The sequence below is a fragment of the Giraffa tippelskirchi genome, chromosome 13, assembly GCF_054371585.1.
Source record: "Giraffa tippelskirchi isolate mGirTip1 chromosome 13, T2T-mGirTip1v1.2.pri, whole genome shotgun sequence".
NCBI classification, from domain to species: domain Eukaryota; kingdom Metazoa; phylum Chordata; class Mammalia; order Artiodactyla; family Giraffidae; genus Giraffa; species Giraffa tippelskirchi.
This window is the reverse complement of record NC_137287.1, coordinates 98450103-98456126: the sequence shown is the minus strand read 5'-3', so window position 1 is coordinate 98456126 and position 6024 is coordinate 98450103.

Genomic DNA, 6024 nt, shown 5'->3' with positions numbered 1-6024 from the left:
TCTTTGTGACCTCATGGGCTGCAACACACGAGGCTTCCCTGTTCTTCACTATCTCCTGGAGTTTGCTCAAACTCATGTCCATTGAGCTGGTGATGCCATCCAACCATCTCATCCTCTGTCACCCTCTTCTCCTCCTGCCCTCAATCTTTCCCAGCATCAGGGTCTTTTCCAATGAGTCAGCTCTTCACATCAGGTGGCCAAAGTATTGGAGCTTCAGCTTTAACATCAGTCCTTCTAGCAAATATTCAGGGTTGATTTCCTTTAGGTTGACTGATTGGATCTCCTTGCTGTCCAAGGGACTCTCAAGAGTCCTCTCCAGCACCACAGTTCGAAAGCATCAAAAAGAAGACTTTTACACTAATGAACAAGGTTAAAAGATGTATAATCCACACTGGTGGGAAGGAGAAGGGAAGGGCAGAGAACCCAGTCACATTTCTGTTCTTCTGGACCCAACAGCTGCAGCACTCTCGCTGTGACGGGGAGGCACCTGGTCTTCCACCAGCCATTGGAGCAGCTGGACCTCTCTCTTCCCCATGTCTCTATCAGCTCTCGGTACTATTACTCCATTAAACTATTGTCATTTTGATGAGTGTCAAGCAATAGCTCATGTGACTTTGATTTGCATTTCCTGATGACTAGTGAGTTCAAGAATTTTTTTCATGCCTTTGTTGGCCATTTGGCTATACTCTTGAGAATGACCTATTCAAATCCTTTTTGTTCATTTCTAAACTAGCAGAACACTTTGTAAGTCCTTCTTGTCATTTCTGTAGGAGGTCTGTGTCTGTTTTAACTATGGGCTGTTATCTGTGTTGCAAATGTATTTATTTATTTTTGGCTGTGCTGGGTCTTCTTTGCTGAGTGGGCTTTTTCTCAAGTTGTGGTGTGTGGGCTTCCCGCTGTGGTGGCTTCTCTTGTGGAGCAAAGGGCTGTAGGGTACGAGGGCTTCAGGAGTTGTGGCTCCTGTACTGTAGAGCACAGACTTAGTAGCTGCGATGCACAGACTTAGCTGCTCCGCAGCATGTGGGATCCCCCAGATCAGGGATCAAACCTGTGCCTCCAGCATTGGCAGGCAGACTCTTCACCACTGAGTCATCAGGGAAGCCCCACAAATATTTATATTTTACAAATCCTTCATTTATCTATTGACATTTTTGTGGAAACATTTTGCCATATAAAATTTTTCAAATTTTATGTGGCCAAATATGACTGTCTTCTTTCTCTCTGTCTTTGTTTTAAACAACATCTGAGTTTCCAGTCTCGGTCAGGGATGTTTCCCCTGCCACTAGACTCTAGATAGAATTTTCTAAATTTCCTCTGAGAAAACAGCCACGCCCCTACACACATACGCCCGGTTGAGCCTTGTCTTTTCTGAAACTTTAATTAAATTTGAAATGGGAGAAATATGAACAGATAGGAACTTGTTGCTTCAATATTATTTGGTAATCCTGTATCAAGATCCCTTAGAGACTTGCTGGGAAGGGAGTGTTTTGACAGAACTTTGGGCAAGAATTGGTTTGCTATGATTTCAGCAGTGGACAGTTGTTTCTCATCCTTCCGGTACCAGTTTCACCTCCCTGGACAGTGGCATCCCAGGTTCTTTGGGGAGATTGTCTCCTGCCATCGGAGGCATTCTGTCCTGCCTTCCAGCAGTGGTTGCAAGTTGAGTCCAACAGACTTGCCCTCCTGAGCTGAATGGAGGCCCAGGAGGGAGGGAAAGGGGTCCTATGGCCCGGCTCATGCTTTTCAGGCTCAGACGCCTTTCCTTGTGGCTTCCAGTGTGTGTTTCTCAGAAGCAGTGTGGTGACCCTGTCTAGAAGCATCTTCGATTCACACTTCTGGACTGTCTCCTGTTCTGGATGTTTCCATGACCCTGTCAGTCGCCAGCACTTTGGAGATGTGTTAATGTTTCACAGAGTCCATGTTTGCACAGCAGACCTGGGTCTAGGCTAAGCCTTTGGACAGGCTTTGGCCTCCCAGAGGAGCTTATTTGGCCGGAGCTCCAGAAAACAACCTGGTGGCTCAGATGGTAAAGAGTCCGCCTGCAATGCAGCAGACCCAGGTTCGATCGCTGGGTCAGGAAAATCCCCTGGAGAAGGGAATGACTACTCACTCCAGTATTCTTGCCTGGAGAATCCCAGTGGACAGAGAAGCCTGGTGGGCTACAGTCCACGGGGTCACAAAGAGTTGGACATGCCTAAAGTAACATTTTCATTTTTTCACTTTCCAGAGGACATGGGTGACTCCAGGCTCATAGCAGACTTGGGGCAGGTAATTAGATTCCCGATGTTTAGCCAGGATCCTGGAGTGTCACACACAGAGCAGGGTGGGCACTGGTTGAAGAGCCCTTTCTCAGAGCTGTCTGCCTATGTAGTTGGGCAAGAGGCACATACCTGGTGGTCAATGTGGAGCAATGGCATCAGCTGGGGATGGAGCTTTGGAGTTGTGATCCAAGTGTCTGAGCTCCAGCACCAGAGAAGCGTTCCCAGGAGGTGGTGATGAAACGTGTGCTCAGGAAGCGGGAAGCGCCCACACTCTCTGCATTTTGATCTTGGTTTTTCACATTCAGAGCTGTTTACAAGGCAAGCTCAGTCAGTCTAAATACTGTATTACCTGATAGCTCATGTATCCATGAAGCGTTTGGCTTAGTTTTCCCAAATTCAACAACATTGTTATAAAAGAAGTCAGTAGAGGCCCGAATTCCTGAAAACTGGGATTATGGATATTTTTGTAGGATGATTTAAGACGGTTTGCCATATCCCAGCCTCCCCATTAGAGTCCAGAGGAAACACACCCCTTGGAGGGGTGGTCTGTGTCTTGGCAGCATTCTTTTAGACCCTTCTTTTGTTTACATGTTTGTCCATTTAAAAAATGTTGATTTCACTCCTCTTATATAGATTCCAGTTTAAACAGAACTAATGGTGGCCCCTGCCTGCCTTCAAGGGGCTGAGAGGCAGTGGAGAGGACAGAAAGCAGCTGTTTAAACTGTGTGCTGCTCTGCTGTGCTCAGTCGCTCAGTCGTGTCTGACTCTTTGCAACCCCAAGGACTGTAGCCCACCCGGCTCCTCTGTCCATGAGGATTCTCCAGGCAAGCATATTGGAGTGGGTTGCTATGCCCACCTCCAGAGGATCTTCCCAACCCAGGGGTCGAACCTAGGTCTGCTACATTGCAGGGAGATTCTTTACTGTCTGAGCCCCCAGGGAAGCCCAAGAATACTGGAGTGGGTAGCCTATCCCTTCTCCAGAGGAACTTCCTGACCCAGGAATCAAAGCGGGGTGTCCTGCATTGCAGGCAGATTCTTTACCAGCTGAGCTACCCGGGAAGCCCCCTTAAATTGTATACCTTTGTGTAAAATTTCAGTGTGAATGAATGAGCACCAGGGAGGTGCAGGGCCTCCTGGTGCTGTGAGAGCAAATGATGGGAAGTCTTGAGCTGGTCTTGAGAGATCAGGGAAGCCTTCCTGAAAGAGGTGACGATTGCTCTGCGAGTGGAGAGAAAGAGGGACAGCATGAGGAAGGACCTTCTGGCAGGAGGGAGTTTAGAATTCCAGGGCCTGGAAGAAGGTCCTCGTGGCTGGGAGTCACGGAGTAAGGGGAAACAGCAAGAAATGAAGCTGGAGGAGTGGGCGGGGCCAACCCCACTGGGCCTGGTGTCAGGTGTGAGAATCTCAGCTTACCTGTCCAGCTGCCCACGTGTCCGGGAGGCACCAGGGAGACCATGTGGATGCTGGTCTTATGTCTGGTGTTTCCCAGGTCTCACCTCCATGCTCAGCACATCCACCAGACTTGACTCTCAGGCTCCAGTGTTTCCAGCCCTGCCTTGTTCTCCTGACACCTGCCCAGTGCTCACACCTCGAGTGGCCTCCCACTCCCGTGTTCTGCTCACACACGCTTCTCTGTAAGCCTCCTTCTGCCCAGATCCCCCACAGCTTCTGAGTGAAGTGAGTCAAAGGACCGCCCAGATGTGAGCCATCACCATGGTGATGGTGATGGTCTCTCTCCAACATCTGTCTTCCCCACACAGACTGAAAGCATCAAGAGGACAGGGCACTGGTCTGGCTCCTGCCCTGTGGCAGCCCTTGTGCCTGCCCCCTACAAAGCTTCACCAAGACTACGGGTTGGAAAGGAGCAGCCCAGAGAGCTCCCTCCGCATCCAGATCCCCCAAGGGTGCCTGGGACAGAAGAGCTGTCCTTCCTGCAGACGCAGACAGACTGACTGCGGGGAGGCTGGCAGCCTGGGAGATGGTGAGAAACCAACTCGAGAAGCTTTCTGGCTGTCAGGACTTCACGCCCAGAGCTATTTTCAAATGCTAGTCACAGACTTTTTGAACCACATTAGAATAAACAGAATTTGGAATTATCTTCTCAGCAGTACATGAAATAACTGTCTGTCACCCAAAAGGGAAGAAGAGAATGATGAATTTCTAAGGTAAAAATCCTAGAAGGGGAAAGATCTACAGGCAGTTCTGGAATCTTCTGCATACCAGGTGGTTGCCGCACCCTCCCCAGCCCCGACTGGACTCGGGTGCTTTGGGGGAGGAGCAGCCATCAAGTCTGCAGGCGCTCAGGGTCATGAGCTGGGCTCTTGGAAATGGCTGTGTATTTGCTTTCCTGGGGGCCAGCAGGTCAGGATAAAATGTGCTCAGGCATCAGGGTGGAGTTTGGTGAGTGACTCAGGAAGGGAAATGCGAGCTGACCATGAGGGGCTGACTGCTGAACTGTGCAGCAGCCCACCACTCAGGTCTGCACACCCAGCTCCCCACTCCTGATCAAGCCCTAACCAGGACTGATATAAACACGACTTTTGTGGAGAGCTTGAAAAGCACCTCAAGTGCCTTCCCTTTTTATTCCCCAGGTATCCTGTCAAAGCTGGGCACCTACTGAGTGACATCTGTATGCATGGCTTCTGGAGCCTTGGTCACAGCGAACCCCTCACCTGTGTCCCCCTTGCTCACCCCCGCCTGGTGCTGTAGCCACACTGTCTCCACCAGGTCCTTCAGCAGACCAAGGCCCTGCCCCTCCACCCACACACCCCAGGGCCTTTGCATGTGTTCCCTGCCTGCCCACCGGAGGGTCCTGCATGTCTATCTGGCATCAGGTCTCAGCTTGGGTGTTGTTCTCTGTCCATGAGTGTGTCCAGCCCATAGACCAGGCAGTGTCTTGGGAACAGGAGTGCTTGGGCATTCTTCCTGATAGATTCTAACTTCAGGGGCTGGATCAATGGACAACAATATGCTCTGTCAGGACCAACAAATACGATGAGTTCCTACCTGATGGATAGGCTGAGGGGCCTGTGGCTCAGTGTGGATGCCTGTGGGTAGGCAGCCCGCTCACTCTGCCAGCTTGGACCAGCCATCCTGTAGGTCCACACCCATCTACACCTGTGTCTCCACATCCTTGATCCAGTGGGCCTTGCACTTTGATAAGCTCTGTTTGTCCCCACAAACGTTGTGTTGCTAGCCGCGATGGGCCTGGAGACCGGCAGTGGGACTGGCTATTTGACTTGTGTGTCTACGCCTTTGGTGTGTGCACTGGGAGTTGAAGGGTCACTAGTCGGCTGCCTGGGGGGGTGGGTGCTCGTGTGCTCCAGGCGGGAACTGTCAGGTGGGTCATGGGCAGCATACGTTCTGGGCCTGAGGTATAGACACCAGGGCTTGATCTCTGATCCACAGCACCCTGTGTGCTTTCCTGTGTCTAGGAGCTGGGGTCCTGGCTCAGGGCGGTCACTCAGTAGTCACCTCCTTCCTGCCATGTGTTTGTGTGTGTGTGTGTTGGGGGTACGTGAAACCACTCAGGATCAGGCATCACATGGCTCCCATCTTCCTAGAGTTCAAGGTCTGAGGGACAGAAGGCCACGAAGCCCTTGTACCCGATGCTGCAGCAGACATACCCCGAGGGTCCAGGGGAGGGTGAGGTGGGCAGAAACTGCAGCCGGGCAGCGTGCGGGCCTCCCCTCCCAGTGTCCTTTGTGACAGCCTCTGTCAGGCCACTGTCAGCCCACTATTCCCCTCCATGGTCATAACCACA